Source organism: Sus scrofa, chromosome 3 (assembly GCF_054392235.1).
Source record: "Sus scrofa isolate SSC_HxYL_T2T_F1_AM1 chromosome 3, Sscrofa_HxYL_maternal_Yorkshire_Landrace_v2.0, whole genome shotgun sequence".
Lineage (NCBI taxonomy): Eukaryota > Metazoa > Chordata > Mammalia > Artiodactyla > Suidae > Sus > Sus scrofa.
This window is the reverse complement of record NC_139385.1, coordinates 32,010,546-32,031,840: the sequence shown is the minus strand read 5'-3', so window position 1 is coordinate 32,031,840 and position 21,295 is coordinate 32,010,546. Positions and strand designations below refer to the sequence as shown.

Here is a 21,295-nt window from a genome sequence, read left to right as displayed (position 1 = left end):
TTTCAGATGTACAGCGAAGTGATTCAGTTTGATATCACTGAGTTTTATATCTACCTATATGGATGGATACAGATATATACTTTTTCAGATTCTTTTCCATTATAGGTTATTACACGACATTGATATAATTCCCTCCTTTTTCAGGTTGCACCGTATTCCACTGTGTGTATATACCACATTTTCTTTTTTCTTTTCCTTTTTTTTTTTTTTTTGCTTTTTAGGGCCACACCTTCAGCATATGGAAGTTCCCAGGCTAGGGGTCCCACGGGAGCTCCAGCTGCTGGCCTACACCATGGCCACAGCAACACAGGATCCGAGCTGTGTCTTCCACCTGCACCACCCCTCATGGCAGCACTGGATCCTTAACCCACTGAGCAAGGCCAGGGATCAAACTCGCAACCTCAAGGTTCCTAGTCGGATTTGTTAACCACTGAGCCACAACAGGAACTCTAGATTTCTTTAGATTCCTCATCAACACTTGTTTTCTGTGGTTGTTGTTGTTGCTCTTTTTTTGATAATAGCCATCCTAATAGATATGAGGTGATATCTCATTGTGGTTTTGATTTTCTCTAATGATTAGTGATGTTGAGCATATTTTCATGTGCTTGTCATTTTTATACCTTCCGTAGAAAAATGCCTATTTAATCCTTTGCCCATTAAAAAATCTGGCTATCTAGAGTTCCCATTGTGGCACAGTGGAAACGAATCTGAGTAGTATTCATGAGGATGTAGGTTCGAACCCTGGCCTCACTCAGTGGGTTGAGGATCCAGCGTTGCTGTGAGGTGTGGTGTAGGTTGCAGACGTGGCTTGGATCCCCTGTGGCTGTGGCATAGGTCGGCAGCTGCAGCTCCGATTCAGTCCCTAGCCTGGGAACTTCCATATGCTGCAGGTGTGGCCATAAAAGGCAAAACAAACAAACAAAAAACAACAACCAAAAAAACCCCCAAAAAACCCAAAACCCCAAACAAAAAAAAACCTGGCTATGTGATTTTTTTTTTTTTTTTTTTGGTTGTAGTTGCATGGTAGGAGTTCTTCATATATTCTGGGTATTAACTCTTAATCAGACACGTGATTTGCAAATTATTTCCCGCCACTCCTTAGGTTGCTTTTCTGGTCCCTGACATGTTATTTAATAGACATTTCTCAACTGACCGGTCAACTCTACGAAGCCACTGGCAGTATCTGTTTTGCTCACTACTCTGTTCCCCCAGAGTCCGCTTGTTGGAGGAGGTCATGGAGAGGCCGTGACCGCTAGATGACCAGACACTCAGCCCCAGGCAATCAGGGGTTCCTGGCCCCTCCCCGATCCTTGGAATGTACATTCTCCCCACCCTTCCCACGGGTGGGAGTCAGTTTGGAGAAGGCAACCTTGACAGAGAAAGATGCTGTTGAGACCTTCTGGACAGGATATGTGACTATAAACTAAAGATTCTGCTGGGCACAGGCAGAGATCTACTCCTGCTGCATCCGAGACAAGCCTCATAGGTAAAGTCCCTTATTTATTAGCCCTGCCACCTACCAATCTGGCATGACTGCCTCTTTGGCTTCGTCTTGCCCTCCGTGTACCAGGGCCAGTTTCAGATTTCACCTGGGAGCCCTTGAGTTTGCCATCTAACCCAAGTGCCATGCCTGGTGCTTGCTAGGTCTTCCCCAGATGTTTCCTGAAGGAAATAAGAAAGGGCTGAATTGCTGCTCTCTTAGCAGTACATATACTAAAAGTGAAACGATACAGAGAAGATTAGCATGGCCCCTGTGCAAGGATGACATGCAAATATGAAGCGTTCCATATTTTCAAAAAGAAAAAAGGAAAATTGGAGTTCCGGTCGTGGCTCAGCAGAAATGAATCTGAGTAGTATCCATGAAAGTGCAGATTTGATCTCTGGCCTCGCGAAGTGGGTTAAGGATCGGGTGTTGCCGTGAGCTGTGGTGTAGGTCACAGATGTGGCGGGGACCTGGCGTTGCTGTGGCTCTGGCGTAGTCTGGTGGCTACAGCTCCGATTGGACCCCTAGCCTGGGAACCTCCATCTGTCATGGGTGTGGCCCTAAAAAGACAGAAAAAAAAAAAAAAGAAAGAAAGAAAGAAAGAAAGAAAGAAAAAGAAAAGGCTGAATCGATTCCAGAATGGACAACTGGACTACCCTACGGGTTCCTGCTCAAGATCAGCCAGCACTCTCCAAGAGAAATATAATAGGAGAAAACTTTAAAAAATTTTTTCTTAGCTATATTTTAGAAAAGGAGCAATAGGTGAGCTTATTTATGTATGTATGTATTTGTAGGGCTCCACCTGCCAACATATAGAAGTTCCTGGGCTAGGGGTCCAACTGGAGCTGCAGCCACTGACCTACACCACAGCCATAGCAACAGTGGATCCCAGACGCATCTGTGACCTATGCAGCAGCTTGCAGCAATGCTGGATCCTTAACCCACTGAGTGAGGCTAGGGGTGGAACTGCATCCTCATGGATACTAGTCAGGTTCTTAGCTGGTTGAGCCACAACAGAAACATTTTTATTTTATTTCATTTTATTATTGCATTTCATTTATTGGCTGGGCTTCCAAGGGCGTGCAGAAATCCCAGTTCTGGGGCAGGGATTACCCCGGCCCCACAGCAGTGACAATGCAGGATCTTTTTAACCCATTGAGCCACCAGGAAATTCTGAATTTAATTTTAATATTCATTTTATTCTAAAAGCTATGTCTGAAATAATATCGTTTTAATATTCAATTTAATTCTTGTTAGTGAATGTTTTGAAATTTCTTCTTCAGTCCTGTGGCTTAGACACATCTCAGTCGTTGAAGCCACAATTTCAAGTGCTCAATACCACATGTGGCCATCGTGGAGAACGCAGCCCTAGCCCCTGCGCCCTCCAGGTCCCCAACTGGCGCGCTGGCATCTGGTGGGCGCTTGCTAAGGTTTGCTCAATGGAAGGAAAAAATGAAGGCAGACTCGGGGCAGTGAATAGAGGTCTCGGATGCCAACAGGTGTGCTAAAGCAACACGCGCAGGAGCCTGGCTCGATTCCACGAAGAAAACGATCGGCCCTCCAGGCAGGAAGTCCAGCGCGGGTGCCGGGACGCGCAGCCTACCGGCTCCCCGGCTGGGGTCGCCGATGCGCCCGACGGGCAGGCCCAAAGGGCGGCGACCAGAGCGCCAGGAGCCGGGGACGCGAACGCAGGTCGGAGGTAAGGCGGGCTTGCCTGGTCGCGGGGCAGGCGGTGGGGCTGCTTTCCCAGGTATCCGCCGAATTGGGGCGGCGTGGAGGAGCCCATTCCCGGCTCCGAGAGGGGATGGATGGGAAGAACGCGGCAGCCCAGCGGGGTGTGTCTCCAGCGCGGGGCTGCTGTGACGTGGCCCGGGGTGGCAGCGGTGGCGGGGAGCGGGAACGCGCTGGGGTGGATGGTGGTTCTCTCGGGGGAGAACATCCGGGGGCGGGCATCGGGGAGCCGGGGGACCGAGACCGTGGCCAGCTCCCGGCCGCCGCCCGCGGATCTCCTGCGCTAGGAAAGCTTCCGAGGAGCGCGCGCCACGCACCCCCGCCTCGGGCAGCGGGCCGCGCAGGGGCCGGAAGGAAACGATCAGCACACGGCTTTATCCCGCGCTCGGTCAACCTTGCCAGACCCGCAGACCTCTCTGCGTGACAGTGGCGGGGAGCGGGGGGGGGGGGGTGGTGTGTTAGAGCCCGGGCTATGAAATCACTCTGTGTATGCGCTGTGCGCCTTTAGTTAAATTACCTACCCTCTCTGGGCTCCACTTTCCACCTCTGTTTAAAAAGTGTGTGTGGGGGGGTAAACATGGGACGTCCCTCATAGGGTTTCGGTGAGCCTTCTGTGTGACGGATGGGAAGTCAAGAAGTGCTTCCTAGAAGGTAGATTTTGTTATTTCCCCTGGGATAATCTCCTGGTCCCATTTTCCCCACGATTCAGACCCAGACAAATGGAATACCTTGTACACAGCGATCAGAAGGAACTAGCAGGATTTGAAACCAGGAAGTCAAACTCCAGAGACTGGACGTCAATGTCTAATCCAGGTCCCACTATTTACTAGAAGGATGAAGGGGAGGCAGGAGTAAACAGAGACCCCGTCTTCCTACCTGTGAAATGGCTGTAACAGTAGCTAACCTGTGGGTTATTGTGAGGATTAACTGAGCTAACACACAAGTGCCTTCCTGCTGGTGTGTTCATGCCACAAGGGTAGGATTTTTTTTTTTCCCTCTGTTTTGTTTGCAGATATATCCTCAGTGCCTGGTACATAGTAGATGCTCAATAAATACTTGTTGGGAGTTCCCTTTGTGGCTCAGCAGTTAATGACCCCGACTAGGATCCACGAGGATCTGGGTTAGATCCCAGCCTTGGGGATTCGGCGTTGCCTTGAGCTGTGGTGTAGATCTCAGACGTGACTTGGATCCTGAGTTGCTGTGGCTGTGGTGTAGGCCAGCAGTCGCAGCTCCAGTTCGACCCCCAGCCTGGGAACCTCCATATGTATGGCCCTAAAAAACCAAAAATACATACATACATACATTCTTGTCATATGAATAAGGCACATATATTACTTTTTATCCTGACAACAGTCGTGATGAGGCGACTGAGGTTCAGAGAGGTTAGGTCAACTGAGGGGTCACCTGGGGGACGTCCTAGTGGTGGCTGGTAGAGAAGCTGACATTTGAACGCAGGTCTAGTTGACCATAAAGTCTTTGTGGTCCGATGTCCAATCCAGGTTCCGTCACCTTCTAGTGTGAGTGTGACAAGTTACTTAGTTCTTCTGTGCTCAGTTTCCTAATCCAGAAAATGAGGAGAATGATGGTACTGACCCCATATCATTTTTGTCTGGATGAAATAAAGATAAAGCTCTCAGACCAGTGCCTGGCAATAAACATAAGCTACAGTAAATGCTGTCTGCCCAGTACAGAGTGGAGGGGCTGGCACAGCAGGAGAGTCCATTTCCAGGAGGCACCGGGGCAGGGGGACCCAAGGAGCTTTCCTGCTTGCTGTGTAGTCCACAGGACCAAGGCCCTTGTCTGGCCTCTGGAGTATTCCTGGGAAGCCCCCGTGCCCAGGGCAGAGGGAAGGGTGTGACCCTGCCTCCTGCTGTCTATCCATCGTGCAGGGAGATGGTCACGAGGACCTGTGTCCTTTTGTTCGACAAAGGGGCACTAAGTCCTCTCTGCTTCAGTTGATTCCTTGCTGCAGCTTTTGGGAGGAGGATGTCAGCTTGCAAGGATAGTTGTGTGGTGGTTATTCTACCTAGACCTCCGTTCAAAGATCATCTCAAAGTAACTCCCAGCTCTGGGACTCTGGCATGTTGCTTTGCGAGCCTCAGTTCCCTCATCTGTTGAATGGGCACAATAATAGGACCTCACAGGATTGTTGGAGGGATAATCTGAACTGTCTGGAAAGCATTTGAGGAGTTCCCGTTGTGGCTCAGTGGTAACAAACCTGATTAATAGCCATGAGGATGCAGGTTTGATCCCTGGCGCCAACCCAGTGGGTTAAGGATCAGGCGTTGCCATGGCTGTGGTGTAGGCTGGCAGCTGCAGCTCTGACTCAACCCCTAGCTTGGGAACCTCTATATGCCTTGGGTGCGGCCCCAAAAAGAAAAAAGAGAGAGAGAGAGAGAGAGAAAGCATTTGACATAGGGTCTGGCATGTGGTAAATGGCAGGTGTTTTTGCTCATATTATTTGATGCGTGATGCTCTTTCTATTCCTGGCCTTTGGATCTGTCAATGTGCAGGTTCAACTCTCCAAGGAGGATGACATAAAGTGCCCTTCCCTTGAACCCCTTCTCGTCTAGAGTGTCTCCTTCTAGGGGTGTCCAGCCGTCAAATCCTTGGAGAGCTATGTGTTCTAATAGGACAAGTACCGCCCTAAAGTGCGCCAGGGCAGTTTCTGGGGACAGTAAAGCTGACACGGGGTGGAAAGGGCTGTGCTCTCCCCTTCCTTTGAGGTGGGCACTTGGTGGGGGCAGAGATCCCCGCCTTTTAGTGGAATCAGAGTCCTTAACATCTATTCTGCTGACTCTGTGCCAGGCATTGTGCGAAGCCACAGCTCTAGTGATCTATGAACCTGGGCTCTGAGCCAGACTGCCTGGGTTCCAGTCCTGCCTCTGCCACTTCCTAGCTCTGTGACCTTAAGCCCAGTAATTAACCTCTCTGTACTTCAAATGATCATCTATAAAAGGATGATTGTAATACTCAAAACTCACAGGGCTACCATGGACATTAAATATAATCAACATTCCTATAAGAACAAAGTCACGATAAACATCAGCCACTTCTGTAGTTAGAATTATCTCTATTATAAAGCTGAGGAAGTTAAGGGAAATTAATAAAGAGCCCAATGACACAGCTATCCTTTCTCAGAACTGTCCATGTATTTCCATTTATGCTGCCATCCTCTGTGGTTTTTTTTTTTTTTGGTTGCTGTTTTTTTTGTTTTGCTCTTTAGGGCCACACCTGCGGCATATGGAAGTTCCCAGGCTAGGGGTCAAATTGGAGCTGCGACTGCTGGCCTACACCACAGCCACAGCAACTCAGGGTCTGAGTCGCGTCTGAGACCTATGCCATAACTCACGGCAATGCCAGATCCTTAACCCACTGAGCGAGGCCAGGAATTGAACCTGCAACCTCATGGTTCCTAGTTGGATTCGTTACCCACTGCGCCACCATGGGAACTCTGATTTATTTTAAAAAAAAAAAATTTTTTTTTTAGGGCCACACCTGCACCTGCACATATGGAAGTTCCCAGGCTAGGGGTCGAATGGGAGCTGCAGCTGTCGGCCTACGCCACAGCCACAGCAAGGCGGGATCCAAGCCGCATCTGAAGCCTACACTGCAGCTTGTGGCAACGTCAGATCTTTAACCCACTGAGTGAGGCCAGGGATCAAGCCCGCATCCTCTCAGAACTATGTAAGGTTCTTAACCTGCTGAGCCACAGCGGGAACTGCAAAAGGGGTGATTTAAATCACCTATGTAGGGGCAGTTCTTCTGGGTCTTTATTGTCCTCTGGCCAACCGTCTTGTTTTATTTCTCACACTTGATTGGATCCAGGGCCCTCCCCAATCAATAAGTGTGTGCAAATTTTAGCCAATAGGGAGTCCAGCATGAGGGATTATGGGAGGTTAGCACAACTTATTGTGGCCTGGCATCCCCTCCCTTTTTGAACCCCAATGAGCCTTTCTGCACATGTGTAGCTGGGGAGGCCTCTTTGACCTCAAGAATGATTGAGGAGTTCCCATTGTGGCGCAGCAGAAACAAATCTGACTAGTATCCATGAGGACACAAGTTCGAAGCCTGGCCTTGCTCGGTGGATTAAGGATCCAGCCGTGAGCTGTGGTGTAGGTCACAGATGCAGCTCAGATCTGGCATTGCTGTGGCTGTGGTGTAGGCCAGCAGCTGTAGCCTGGGAACTTCCATATGCTGCAGATGCGGCCCTAAAAAGCAAAAAGCAAAAAGCAAAAAAAAGATTGATGTCTTTTTACTCCAGCAGAGCTCAGCTGCTGTCATTTATTTTCTTCTCAAAGTTTCAAGGAGAAACTCTAATTTACTCAGTGTGACAAATCCCAGCTATTCTCAGCCCAGAGGCCCATCCACTTCCTCCCTCAAACTGGAGGCGTTTTGCCTGGAGATAGTTTTGGTCATCCCAGCTTGCAGGGGTGGTGATGAGAAATGTCCTACAGGCATCCACAGCCAGGGATGCTGAGAAACATCCTACGACACACAGAACGGCCCCACGACAGGGTTATCTGCCCCCCGTGTCAGCAGAGCTGAGGTCGAGACACCCTGACTTAGAGTCACAGAACAATTCCTGGTGTGTCCTTTTGCCTCGAACTCCAAGGTGGCTCAGCTCTGTACTGCCTGGCAGGCAGGACCCCAAAATTCACGTGGTCCCCGACACACACGCTGCCGGGTACCATCATCTCAACCCCAGAGGGACAGTTCTGGGGCAGCTAAAGCCACTTTCCTGGAGATCACTACCTATCTCCTCTCCTTTTATGGTCTTTCCTCTGATCAGACCATTTGTAAAGCCAATCTCTGTCCAGACAGGAGAAAATCCCCCTCACATTTGGAAAGCCGTTATTTTGTATTTATGGGGGGGTGGCGTTTGTAACACATCTGAGGTTGGGACCAGTAATTAGGGTCCCCCAAATCTTGGGAATTGTAGAAAGAGGACTTTCTTCTTTTCTTTTTCTTTTTTCTTTTTTTGTCTGTTTAGGGCCTCACCTGCGGCACATGGAGGTTCCCAGGCTAGGGGTCACATCGGAGCTGTAGCTGCCAGCCTACACCACAGCCACAGCAACACGGGATCCCAGCCTCTTCTGCAATCTACACCACAGCTCACAGCAGTGTCAGATCCTTAACCCACTGATGGAGGCCAGAGATGGAACCTGCGTCCTCATGGATCCTAGTCAGATTCGTTTCCGCTGAGCCGTGACAGGAACTCCCTTCTTTTCTTTGAAATGCTACCCACCCAGATCCAAATGCCATAGGAAACTTCTTTGTTTGGGCATTTGTAAAAATAATGGACCCCTTACCCAGCTCTGGATCATCCACTTCTGTCTTTCTTTCCCTCTGAATAAAGAGTCCTCCTCCTAGAGATGAGAGTCCTGGAGGATTAGCATTCCTGTGGCTGAGGTTTCTCTCTGGGAACTTGAACCATTAATAACATGAGCGTTTAAAAGGTTCAACCTGGAGTTCCCATCATAGCTCAGTGGTTAACAAATCCGATGAGGAGCCATGAGGTTGCGGGTTCGATCCCTGGCCTTGCTTAGGGGGTTAAGGGTCTGGCGTTGCCATGAGCTGTGGTGTAGGTGGCCGATGCAGTTCGGATCCCGCATTGCTGTGGCTGTGGTGTAGGCTGGCGGCTACAGCTCCAATTCGACCCCTAGCCTGGGGACCTCCATATGCTGCGGGAGCGGCCCTAAAAAGACAAAAAAAAAAAAAGTCAACCCTTGCATTTGGAGTGGGTAAACAAAGAGATTCTGCTGTATAGCATGGGGAACTCGTATCACTTGTGATGCAACATGATGGAGGATAATGCAAAAAAAGAATGTATATATATGTGTGTATATATGTATATGCATGGCTGGGTCACTTTGCTGTACAGAAGAAATTGACAGAACATTGTAAATCAACTATAATAAAAAAAATTTTTTTTAAATAACAGAAACAAACCCATTAAAAAAAAAAAGCAGGGGGAGTTCCTGTCGTGGCGCAGTGGTTAACGAATCCGACTAGGAACCATGAGTTTGCGGGTTCGGTCCCTGCCCTTGCTCAGTGGGTTAAGGATCCGGCATTGCCGTGAGCTGTGATGTAGGTTGCAGACACGGCTCGGATCCCGCATTGCTGTGGCTCTGGCGTAGGCCAGTGGCTACAGCTCCGATTGGACCCCTAGCCTGGGAACCTCCATATGCCGCGAGAGCGGCCCAAAGAAATAGCAAAAAGACCAAAAAAAAAAAAAAATCGGGGATTGGGGGGGGACCCGACTAGCATCCATGAGCACACGGGTCTGATACCTGGCCTCGATTAATGGGTTAAGGATCCGACATTGCTGTGGTGAGCTGTAGTGTAGGCCAGCGCCTTTCAACCCCCTAGCCCGAGAACCTCCAGATGCCGTGGGTGCAGCTCTAAAAACACACACACACTAAAAAAAAAAAAAAAAAAGAAACTGATGTAGTCTGCATGAGGATTCTGGTTTAATCCCTGGCCTCGCTCAGTGGGTTAAGGATCCACTGTGGCCATCAGCTTAGGTGTAGGTCACAGAGGCGACTCAGATCCTGCCTTGCTATGACTGTGGTGTATCTCCAATTTGACCCCTAGTCTGGGAACTTCCATATGCCACAGGTGGGGCTGTTAAAAGAAAAAGCAAAAAAAAAAAAAAAAAAAAAAAAAAATCCAACCTTTCTCCTAGGTTAACATATCTGGGTCCTTCCAACACTGGCGAGAAGTAAAGTATGTTGTCCCCATTTTGCTAATGGCAGGGGGTGGGCATTGACGTTCCCAGGGGTAGAGCCGTAAAAAGCCGAGTCGGATTCTGATTCAAGTCAGGCTTGAGGGTGGGCTGGCTCTTGCGTGGCTGGGAGAGACATGTCGTCATCATCATGATGTTAAGTCTGTCGGGACATTGTTTTCTCAGGGGCTGAACCTGCAGGACAAAGTGGCCCGTGCCTGAGGGTGTCTAGTGGAGCATTCTGTTCCTGCATGCTTTATTGTATAAAACATTTCTAACCGTACTAACTTCCTTGTGGTGTCCAAGAAATAAGACAGCCTCTAGGAAGAACTTTGCCCCTTTTATTGCACCAGTGCTGCACGAACATTGACGAGAGGGTGGGGCTGGGGTTCAGGAAGAAATAAATACACAATATGGGCCCTGAGTTAGGGTTTCTCCGAGCACCCCCGACCCCAACCCAGAATGCAGAGGCCATGGTGCAGCCAGGCAGTTGGGCGTCAAGGACTGATCTGCATTAAATGGGCGAGACTCAGGTATTCATTGGCCAGCCAGCAAGGGGAGCGATGATAGCCAGGGTGGCATGAAACAGCCGTGAGCTGGCAAACGTCCCCTCCCTGGGAGCCCAGTGGTGTGACCAGGCGAGCCAGCCAGGCTGTGTTTAAGGCAGACAAAATGGGCTTTATGGGTTGGTAAGAAAAGAGGACCCGCCGATTCTGAAGAGTGGAGAGGAAATGCCTGCGTATTCCTTTAGGATGGGGAGCAGGTGAGAGAGGGTGCTTTGAAGGAGGGGCGGGGGGGTCACAGAAATGATGGGGAGCCTTTGGGGGGAGTCACGGGAGGAGGCTGAAACGGGGGCTGTCCTCTTGCTTAGCCCCAGATGTCATGTTCAGAATAAATGCACAGTAAATATTTGTTAGAGGAAGAGTTCCCCTCGTGGCACAGTGGAAATGAATCCGACTAATAACGAGGAGGTTGCGGGTTCGATCCCTGGCCTTGCTCAGTGGGTTAAGGATCCGGCGTTGCCGTGAGCTGTGGTGTAGGTCACAGATGAGACTGGGGTATAGGCTGGCAGTTGTAACTCTGATTTGACCCCTAACCTGGGAGCTTCCATATGCCACGGGGGCGACCCTGAAAAGCAACAAATACATAAATAAATGAATGAAAATATTTGTTAGAGGAAAGAATGATGATTGGGGAAATGGGAGGCAGACCAGTGTGTTGGCTGTAGAGGAAGCTCTAGCGATGTCTGCCTAAGCTGAAATCTGGGCTTTCCCCGGTCTTCACTGGGAAACTCTGGGTGAGTTGGACCTTTTTGGACTCCGTTTGCTTGTCTGTAGAATGGGTAGTGTGCTAAAAGCTCCTGCCTCCAAGAGCAGTGATCAAAGCTAATCAAAAAAATACGGTACACTTAGGCGCCCAACAAATGGTGCCTCTCCCTCTGCCTCCTCTCTCGTCTCATCCTTCTTTCCTTTCTCTGCTAACAGTGAGGATGATCATGGTGAGGGTGGCCAAAGCTCAAGCAAAAAAAAAAGAAAAAGAAAAAAAAGGAGTTCCCACTGTGGTGCAATGGGATCGGCAGGGTCTCCGCAGCACCAGGACACAGGTTCAATCCCCAGCCAGGCACAGTGGATTTAAGGATCTGGTGCTGCCCAAACTGTGATGGAGCTTGCAGTTGTGGCTTGGGTCCAATTCCTGGCCCAGACACTCCACGCGCCACAGGGAGGCCAAAAAAGGAAAGAATAAAAAAAAAATTCAGGCCATGAGGCAAGCATTTGAATCCCATTCTGTCTTCCCAAATGTCTTAACCTCTCTGGGCCTCAGCAATCCCCATAAAATGGCGGTAATCCTACCTATCCACTAGGTGGCTTGAGGATTCAATTGCTATGGGTGTGAAGGGCTTAGCCTGGTGGCGGGGCTCAATTAAGCGCTTAGCAATGGTGCTGGCTTTATGATTATTCGTATTGTTGTTGTTTGACTAGATTCCTTCTGCCCTGGAAAAGGGGAAAAGGAATTCAGAGGAGAAGGATGCCCAGCGGTGGAGCTTAGAGCCCTGTTGTGCCAGGAAGGGTCCTCTCCTCAGAGGCAGTGTCAGGTGGAACTTTCTGAAAGTTCAGTGGATCACATGATTGATTATGTTTGACGAGAGCTCCGGGAATGGAGCAGGGGGAGCTTGGACTGTATTACTGCTCAGGTTATTTCCAGCCGCCTCAGGTTCAATGTTCCCAGAGATAAGCCCACAGTGATGGAATGCTAATCATTAGGCAGGGTCCTTTCTAGGAAAGATGCTCCTTATTCGTAGGGAAAGACATCAGAGACGGGGTAAGATCTCTGGGTTTTTATAAGCCCTAACTTGTTTGTTTAAATCTAGGTGGGTAGCATTTAAAAGTAGAAAGGAGTATTACTCAGCCATAAAAAAGAATGAAATAATGTCATTTGCAGCAACATGGATACAACCAGAAGTTCTCATATCAAGTGAAGTAAGTCAGCAAAAGAAAGAAAAATACCATATGATGTAACTTATATGTGGAATCTAAAATATGGCACCGTAGTTCCCACTGTGGCTCAGTGGTAATAAACCTGACTAGTATCCGTGAAAATGCAGGTTGGATCCCTGGCCTCACTCAGTGGGTTAAGGATCCAGGGTTGTTGTGAGCTGTGGTGTAGGTTGCAGACACAGCTCAGACCCCACATTGCTTTTGCTATGGCTGTGGTGTTGCAGTGGTAGCTCTGATTCTACCCCTAGCCTGTGAACTTCCATGTGCCTCGGGTGTGGCCTTAAAAAGCAAAAAAAAAAAAAAAAAAAAAAAAGGCATCAAAATACTATTTATTTTGATTATTGGAATTTGGGGTACCCCTTAATTCTGCATCCCATGCTCACACCTCACTCCCTGCACAACTCCTCACCCTGCTGCAAATAGCACTAAATCTAGAAGCTTCCCATGCTTAACTTCATACTGACTCAGCCGGGGCAGAAAGATGACCGTATTCAAAACGTGAATGTTGAACAAAGATGAAAAGAGAGAATCCATTGCCCTGAGCGGAAGGGACATTTATGAACTGGATCCCACTCTCTCCTGGCTGTGTTTCCTGCCCAAGATGCTTCACTTCTCTGTGCCTTCATATCTTTCTCTGTAAAATTAAGGTAATAAGAGCACCTATTACTTAGGCTGTGGTAGGGCTTGAATGGGTTAACACCTGTCAGGCTCTCACGACGGTGTCTGCCATATACATATTCATTGCTTTGTCATCATTGGTTTCTGTTTCTCTTTTCCTGTCTGCAAAGCTGGAACAATAATACTTAGATGGTGTTATATAATGTTGGTTTAAATAGGCATTATAATAGGATTGTTATAGGAATCTGAATTAGTCTGATTAAGAACTAAGCTTCTATATCCAATCACTTGTGATAGAATATGATGGAAGAAAAAGAATGTATGAGAAACAATGTATATATATATATATATATATATATATATATATGACTAGGTCACTTTTCTGTACAGCAGAAATTGACAGAACATTGTAAATCAATTATGCTTTAATAGAAAATCTTTTTAAAAAAGAACTAAGTGGAGTTCCCATGGTGGCTCAGTGGTAATAAACCCGACAAGTATCCATGAGGACCTGGGTTCGATCCTCGGCCTCACTCAGTGGATTAAGAATCCAGCGTTGCCGTGACCGGGTATACGTCGCAGATGTGACACAGCTAGGATCCCATGTGGCTGTGGCTGCAGCTGTGGTGTGGTGTGATTGGACCCCTAGCCTGGGAACTTCCATATGCTGCAGGTGCGGTCTTAAAAAGACAAAAAACATAAGATAACATAAAATAAAGTAAGCTTCTAGTCCTAGAATTGAATGCAGAAAGGGGTTCTTTTTTTTTTTCCTTTTTTCTAAAAGAGGGAGGCTTGATACAGACCCAGGGTCACAGAGGATGGATCAAGGTGAATGTGGTTTTCCTGCCCCCTCCTGCCTTTCTGAGACCCAGTGGTAGAGAAAGGGGAGGATCCCCCACCCAGGGGGCCTTAAAGTTTATCATTTTCCCCTGCTCCAGGCAGGATTCTGAGCACACGGACAGTGGGGAGGCGGAAGACAAAGGGTCTCCAGGAAGCAGGGTCCTTCCTCGGGTAGCAGGTCGCCCATCCCTTCCAGGAGGCCTCAGTGGGTGCGGGAGCCCATGATGTGCACCTCATGCAGTGTCTGGTCCTCCCAGAAAGGGGTCCTGGCTCTTCTGGATAGGCTGGGGCGGTCCAGCCAGGCAGGAAATCGCCAAGCTGCCGAGGCACGAGCAACCCAGCGTTTCCTCTTCCCCTCCCACCTCCCTGTGGCTCCTCGCAGCCTCTCAAACCTTGGATTTCTCAAACCTTGGTGCCCAGAAGAATCCCGCTGGGAAACCTGATAAAAAGGCAGATTTTCAGGCCCTGCCCTAGACACACTGAATTTAAACTTCTGGGAATGGGACCTGAGCTAGGGTGGTTTTCTCGGGATGGGTGGGGTTCCCAGGAGACAGAACTTCCAGTGCTAAAGCTGAGAACATTCTGGGAAAACTGAGACAGGTTGGTCACCTAGTGATTCATGGGTCCCCATCTCCAGCAAGCCCCCAGTTCCCCTTGTCCGCCAAGCTCCCGGGTGCCTCTCCTGGGCACCCAGCTTGATGCTCCCCGATACACATAGATCAGTGATACTTTATTTTTTTTATTTTTAAATTTTTTTTTGTCTTTGTCTTTTTAGGGCCACACCACAGCATAGGGAGGTTCCCAGGCTAGGGGTCTAATCGCAGCTGTGGCCACTGGCCTACAGAACCAGCCAGAGCCACAGCAATGTGGGATCCGAGTTGTATCTGTGACCTACACCACAGCTCATGGCAATGCTGGATCCTTAACCATCAAGTGAGGCCAGGGATTGAACCTGCAACCTCATGGTTCCTAGTCAGATTCCTTTCTGCTGCACCACGACGGGAACTCCATCAGTGATGCTTTAAATGTCGGGAGTTCCTTTAGGCTCCGAGCTTCACTCTCCTTTCCTTCCCTAAACTTGCACTGGTGGCATCATAGCAACTTATAGTTATTTACATTGAAGTTAATTAAAATTAAATAAAATTAAAAATTCAGTCCCTCAGTTGTACTAGCCACATTTTGAGCACTCAGTAGGTACATGTTGTATGGACTGGGTCACTTTGCTGTATAGCAGAAATTGACAGAACATTGTAAATCAATTATACTTTTTTTTTTTTTAATTTTTTAGGGTTGCACCTGCAGCATATGGAAGTTCCCATGCTAGGAGTTGAATTGGAGCCACAGCTGCCGGCCTACACCACAGCCACAGCAACTCAGGGTCCGAGCCTTGTCTTCCGACCTACACCATAGCTCATGGCAACGCTGGATCCTTAATCCACTGAGCGAGACCAGGGATCAAACCCACAACCTCATGGTCGCTAGTCAAATTTGTTTCCGCTGCGCCACTATGGGAACTCCTCCTCAACTATACTTTAATTTAAAAAAAAAGAAAAAAGAGGAGTTCCCGTCATGGAGCAGTGGTTAACAAATCCGAGTAGGAACCATGAGGTCGCAGGTTTGATCCCTAGACCTTGCTCAGTGGGTTAAGGATCCAGCGTTGCCATGAGCTGTGGTGTAGGTTGCAAAAGTGGCTCAGATCCTGAGTTGCTGTGGCTCTGATGTAGGGCGGTGGCTACGGCTCCGATTAGACCCCTAGCCTGGGAATCTCCATATGCAGTGGGAGCAGCCCTAGAAAAGGCAAAAAGACCAAAAAAAAAAAAAAAAAAAAAAAAAAAAAAAGAAAGAAAAGAAAAAAGATACGATGGCTAGTGGCTGCCGTATTAGACAGTATAGAACAATTTTCTCTTCATAGAAACTTCTGTAGGCACACCTCATTTGGTTGTTTTATGCTGTAAACCTTTAAATGTTTAAAGTTTGTGGCAACCCTGTGTTGAGCTTGTCAGCACCATTTTTCCACCTGCCCACTTTGTATCTCTGTCACATTTTGATAATTCTCGCAGTATTTCCAACTTTTCGTTATGATTTATTCTTTCTTTGTGGGAATTCTTTGGGCCAAACCCTTCCCAGCGGGTCTCATTGGTTAATCTGTTATGTTGATCTGTGAACAGGAAGCTTTGATGTTACTGTTGCAAAAAGATTGAGACTCGTTGAAGGCTCAGGTAATGATTGACATTTTTAGCAATAAAGTAGCTTTATTTGGTAATGAAATGTTTTTGTGTACATTGGTTGTGTGGACATGATGCTGTTGCACACGTCATAGACCACAGTACATGAAAACATGACTCTGCTATCGCCTGGGAAACGGAAAAGTTCACACGACTGCCTTTATTGCGAGTTGTCTGGAACCAAATTCGCAGCCTCTCCCTGCGTCTGCAGGGATTGAACAGCATTTCCCTAAACCATCTCCTCGAGGTCAGGGTTTCTCAACCTGGAAAAGCGCAGACATTTGGGGCTTGATGGTTCTCTGCTGTGAGGGGCTCTCCTGGACATTGTAGGATGTTTAGCCTGTGTCTAATAGATGCAAATATCGCACCCTTCACCCAAGATGTGACAGCCAAAAATGCCTCCAGTCTTTGTGAAATGTGCTAGGGGAGAGCAAAATTGCTGTGATTGACAGTTCCTGCCATAGACCAATCTCCTATTTATTTTATTTTATTTTATTTTATTTTATTTTATTTTATTTTATTTTATTTTTGTGTTTTAGAGCTGCACTTACAGCCTATGGAGGTTCCCAGGCTAGGGGTCGAATTGGCGCTACAGCCGCCAGCCTACACCACAGCCGCAGCAATGCCAGATCTGAGCTGTGTCTGTGACCTACACCACAGCTCACGGCAACACCAGATCCTTAACCCACCGAGCGAGGCCAGGGATCGAACCCCAAGCGTCTTGGTTCCTAATTGGATTTATTTCCACTTCACCATGATGGGAACCCCCCTATTTTACTTTATTTTTTAAAAAATGTTTGGCCATTCCGTTTCATATAGAGCTCCCAGGCCAGGGATCAGATCCCTAGCCACAGTTCTGACCTATGCCACTACTTCAGCAAAGCCAGATCCTTAACCTACTGTACCAGGCCAGGGATTAAATCTGCATCCCGGGGCTCCAGAGATGCTGCCAATCCTGTTGTGCCACAGCAGGAACTCCCTAAAATAGAATAAAAGCCACTCACGCACACTGTGCTGGAAATAGAACACAGGCACCTGAATGCAAGCGCTATCTTGCAATTCACCTTCGCATCTAAGGCACACGGGTTTTTATCTACTTTGGGGGCATTCTTATACACAAGAAAGAAAGTCCTGTTATAAAGTGTCATTTGCATAGGGAGGAGTTAAGGTTATGGTAAGGATGAGACCCGCTGGAAAGGGTTTGGTCCAAAGAATTCCCACGAAGAAAGAATAAAGTTAAAAGAGGAGGTATCTTAGCTAGCGTAATGAGATTTTTAAAAACGTTTTAAAGTATAGTGGTTTTGAGATTTGAAGGGCTTCAAAACATGCATAGAAAATTTAAAAAATATCATACCACTCTAGCTTTGTCTTGAATTTTCCTTGAGATGTTTTGGGTTTTTTTTTTTTTTTTTTTTTTGTCTTTTTAGGGCTGCACCTGTGGCATATGGAGGTTCCCAGGGCTAGAGGTTGAATAGGAGCCATAGCCACCAGCCTATGCCACAGTCACAGCCACGCCAGATCCGAGCCATGTCTTCGACCTCCACCATAGCTCCTGGCAACACCGGATCCTTAACCCACTGACTGAGGCCAGGGATCGAACCTGTGTCCTCATGGATACTAGTCAGTTTCATTTCCCATGAGCCACGACAGGAACTCCTCCCTGAGGATATTAATTGGTGACATTTGCTAACTGTATCACCCCAAGTTGCCCACCTTTTATTTGAAAAATATATTAGAACTCATCTTCATTTGGTGTTATAAGTATTGGCCACCTTACTGCAAAACGTAGCCCATCAGGGAGTTCCCTGGTGGTCTAGTGGTTAGGAATTGATGCTTTCATGGATGTGGCCTGGGTTCAATCCTTGGTCTGGGAACTGAGGTCCATATCAAGCCATGACACAGTGTGGCTACATAAGCGATTAAATGCAGCCCATTAAACCCTTCTCTGGGTGGATTTTTGCCATGTCTGGTGATGCTCTTCCTGAGATTGCAATTCACATTCATTGTCTAGCCTTTGACTTAACAGGAGTCTGTCAAGTTAAAAAGGGACACTCTTTTGGCTTTCATAAAATATAATTACCATTCCTCGGGAATTAAGTCAATGTCTCAAAAACTTAGTCAATTCCTTGGTGAAGGGAAACCATGAGAAAAGAAAAAGATGTACGCATTTGTTGTCTATATATTTCCCCTTCCCTTCATAGCAAACCAGAACCGGGCTCCAAATGTGTGGCCTTGAATGTGCCTGAGTCAAAAGCAGGAATGGTCTCTGAGAAGCAAAGCAGAGCAGGGAGCACAGCAGGTGCTACAAAATGTCTAGTTCTGGGAAGCACTTGTTTGATGAGTGATTGAAGGTTTTGCCCTCCCGAGTTTGAAGAGATTGATTTCGTTGGCTTTATTTCCTTGTTCTGAACCTTCCTTGCAGATACAGGATTCTAAGGCATTTATTTACAGTGGCTTCGATGACAGCCAAAGCAATCGTTCAAGCTCACAAGACCAGCCCAGAAAGAACAACAGGGTGCTTGTGAGCAAACAAAATCTAGGTTTCTGCTGAAACACGGATGTGTCTTGAGTGCGTGGCCTGGTGCCTGGGTGATGGCTCCCAGACACGTGGTGACCTCTGTTCTTTGATGGGGGTGGGGGAGGAGGATTCAGGCCTTTCCAGGATCAGTGCCTTAAAGGAATCAAAGCTTCTAGTACCGTGATTATGAGGGTTCAAATGAGATGCCGGGGAATGAGCTGTGTCTTCATTCTCAATGCCTTTCCTTTCCCTTTCAGGAATTCTTAGAATTATGACTGGTATTTTGTGTGTGGGGTGAAAGGGAAAGTATTCAATTATGTTATTGCACAATGTCCATGGTTTCCCCAAATTTAGTCACCTGCATTCCACCTTCAAATTGTTGCCTCTTTTCTTACCATACATACTATTATGTATCTGGTCTTTATATCCAATAGATTTATTTTATTTTATTTTATTTTATTTTATTTTATTTATGTAGAGTGCAACAGCAAACATTGTAGCTAACACTGGCTTTGGGATTTGACTTTGAAATCCTAGACTGCCAGCTGGGGGATTTTTGTCGTTTTAGCTGTTCTAACCCTTAGTTTCCACGTCTACATAATGGGGACAGTAATAGCTCACATGTCACAGTCACTGTGAGTTGTATTTGTTTCCTCTCGCCTCCGTAACAAATTGCCCCAAACATACAACACATATTTTTTCTTTTTTTCTTTTTCGGTCCCACTTGCAGCATATGGAAGTTCCTGGGTTGGGGTGGAATCGGAGCTGCTCCCAGCGTATGAAAGTTCCCAGGCTTCTGATCGAATCAGAACTCCCAGATTTATTTGAAAAGGAAACTTATGGAGTTCCTGTCATGGCTCAGCAGTAATGAGCCAGACTGGTATCCATGAGGATGCGGGTTCCATCCCTGGCCTCGCTCAGTGGGTTAAGGATCGGGCGTTGCCATGAGCTGTGGTGTAGGTGGCAGATGTGGCTTGGATGTGGTGTTGCTGTGGCTGTGGTGTAGGTCGTAGATGTGGCTTGGATCCTGTGTTGCTGTGGCTGTGGTGTAGGCTGGCAGCTGCAGCTCCTATTCAACCCCTAGACTGGGAACGTCTGTGTGCCACAGGTGCAGCCCTAAAAAGACAAAAAAATAAATACATAAAAATAAAAGGAAACATGTCATTATTGTAAAGGGAAAAACTTGACCCCTTGTATACATAGAAGTGACTATGTATTTACAGATATTCTCACGTATGTGCATACAGGGAAGACCAAAGCATGTTATTAAATTCTGCTAGATTACACAAGAAGCCAGTCTCCAAGGGCTGCCTTCTGTATGATTCCATTCATATGACATTTTGAAAAAGGCAACACTGTAGGGATGGAGAACAGATCAACGTTGAGCCAAGGGTAGGAGGAGGGGGTGGTGGTGGGGGGGTTACAGGGAGTGGCATGAGGACGTTTTGGGGGTTACTGAACTGTTCTGTATCGTGACTGTGGTGGTGCATGTGCTCAAATTCATAAAACTGTACACCAGAATCTTTTATTGCATTTTTTTTTCTGTCTTTTTTAGGGCCGCACTCGCGGCATGGAGGTTCCCAGGCTAGGGGTCGAATCAGAGCTGTAGCTGCCAGCCTGTGCCACAGCCACAGCAACGCCAGATCTGAGCCTCATCCGTGGCCTACACCACAGCGCATGGCAACACCAGATCCTCAGCCCACTGAGCAAGGCCAGGGATCGAACCCGCAACATCAAGGTTCCTAGTCGGATTCATTTCCTTGGCACCATGATGGGAACTCCTCTTTTATTGCATGTTAATTTAAGTTCCTGTCACGGCTCAGTGGGTTAAGAACCCAGCATAGTGTCTGAGAGGGTGCAGGTTTGATCCCTGGCCTTGCTCAGTTTGTCAAGCATTCAGTGTTAGTGTGGCTGTGGTTCAGGCCCGCAGCTGCAGCTTTGATTCGATCCGTAGTCTGGGAGCTTCCATATGCCGCAGGTACGGCTGTAAAAATGAAAAAATAAATCAAAAGTGAAATTGTCATCTGTTGCGACCTGGTAAAGGTTCTGAGCTTGGAGCTTTGCTCTCTCCTCATTGAAAAAGAGATTGTGGGCAATTTGGAGAGGTGTCAAGGAATTATTAGCACCAACTGAGACTGCACAGGGTTATGAATGTGCATTATTGAATGTGAAATAAAACAGATGGTATCCTCTCAGTGAGATTCCTTGTATTTCCCATAAAGGGAAATTATCTTTTTTTTCCCTCTTTTTAGGGCTAAACGTGTGGCATATGGAGGTTCCCAGGTCAGCGGTCGAATCGGAGCTGTAGCTGCCAGCCTACACCACAGCCACAGCAATGCCAGATCTGTGTCACATCTGAAACCTACACCACAGCTCATGGCAACACCAGATCCTTAATCCACTGAGCGAGGCCAGGGATTGAACCTCTGTCCTCATGGATTCTAGTCAGATTCATTTCAACTGAGCCATGATGGGAACTCCAGGGAAAAGATCCTTTTAAGAGTCCCTGTGCTGATCTGAAACCCTTAGTTTATAAATGGGATATGTTTGTGCCCCCAGTGGACCCAGGCATGAGAAGGGCTGGTCTGATTGAACCCTCCCCCAGGCCCCACTCCCTGAGGGTAATCCAGTTGACCCCAGTTAGGCTTGTTTCCCCTC

General features: G+C 47.6%; 1 protein-coding gene and 1 non-coding gene across 9 annotated transcripts in view; both read left to right on the top strand.

Moving 5' to 3' along the window:
- Positions 1-1,341: 1,341 nt before the first annotated feature.
- TMC5 (transmembrane channel like 5) overlaps positions 1,342-21,295 on the top strand; it is a 77,104-nt gene continuing 57,150 nt past the window's right edge. For 2 of the 8 annotated variants that reach the window (XR_014840623.1, XM_021086537.2), the window contains exon 1: positions 2,577-3,182. The gene's annotated coding sequence lies outside the window, so the exon portion shown is untranslated. Of the gene's footprint in view, positions 1,487-2,576; positions 3,183-10,300; positions 10,705-21,295 lie in introns of those variants that run through there. The other 6 variants (XM_085017391.1, XM_013995619.3, XM_021086536.2 and 3 more) reach the window with 6 other exon arrangements.
- Positions 1,693-1,794, top strand: LOC146404509 (U6 spliceosomal RNA). Its single transcript, XR_014842666.1, has one exon. It is a non-coding gene; the product is annotated as a U6 spliceosomal RNA (small nuclear RNA).